This window comes from Orycteropus afer, unplaced genomic scaffold (assembly GCF_000298275.1).
Source record: "Orycteropus afer afer isolate SDZICR_OR568_19922 unplaced genomic scaffold, OryAfe1.0 scaffold00069, whole genome shotgun sequence".
Classification (NCBI taxonomy): domain Eukaryota; kingdom Metazoa; phylum Chordata; class Mammalia; order Tubulidentata; family Orycteropodidae; genus Orycteropus; species Orycteropus afer.
In genome coordinates this window covers 4,906,854-4,907,944 of record NW_006921656.1, presented here as the reverse complement: position 1 = coordinate 4,907,944, position 1,091 = coordinate 4,906,854, and positions in this window count along the sequence as shown.

The window sequence follows — 1,091 nt, the reverse complement described above, 5'->3', positions numbered from 1 at the left end:
CCCTTATGTGTCCTTTTGAACCTTGAGCAGAATGGTTTCCTACAGTCACTTTTAACCACCTAAGAAACCACTGAGTAAAGACAATTTTACCTTAAGCATTGGACTCTTTTGCAAAATTACCTATGTATAGTTGGCTTTGGGAAACAAGAACTTCAAAATTGGACTGAAAGCTGTATTTTATGGTAAATTGTTTTTGTATAAACACTGTTTTGGACCCCATTTCTATGGCAATTCAGATAAGAGGTGGAAGAAGAATTCTGGGAGTTCTTTTCATCTTTGGAACATTTTTGGACTCCCTAGCAAAAGGGTAAGTGAGCCTTGTAGCACAGTGGTTAAGCCCTCATCTGCTAACTGAAATGTTGGTGGTTTGAACCTACTAGCAATGCCAAGGAGGAAATCATGGCAGTCAGATTCCATAAATATTACAGTCTTGGAAATCCTATGGGGCAGTTCTACTGTATTATAGGGCTGCTATCAGTTGGAAATGACAGGAACAAGTCAGTCAAAATGTCAGTCAAAATGTTACCCTGATGGACAAATTGTTTATTAAACAAACTTCAGTTTCTATCATTGGTTTAATATGATTTTTGTTTTAACAAGAAACACATCACCAGAGCTTTCTCCTAAGGAGCCTCTGGGTATATTTGAACAGCCACCATGTTTGCTTAATAACCAAGGCCTTAACCATTACCACTATACAAGAACTCCTCCAAGAAGTGGTTAAACCAAAATTCCCAACTCATGGTTACTGAGTCAATTCTGACTCATAGTGAACCTAGACAACAGAGTAGAACTACCCCACAGGGTTTCTAAGGCTGGAAATCTTTCTTTTTTTTTAATTGTGATTTCAGTGAAGATTTACAGAGCAAATTCACTTTCCATACAGAAGTTCACATATACTTTGTCTCATGTCATTGACCACAGTTTACCACAATGCAACAGTCCCCCTCCCACTTCCTCCCCATAGTTACCTCTTCCCAGTGACCATCCCTCCATACTCTCCTGCGCCCTGAGCTGTCTCCCTGTGCATAAGCAGTCCTTCCTTCTCCCATGATTGTTCTCTCCAGGGCATGTGTCTACTTGAGGTAAAT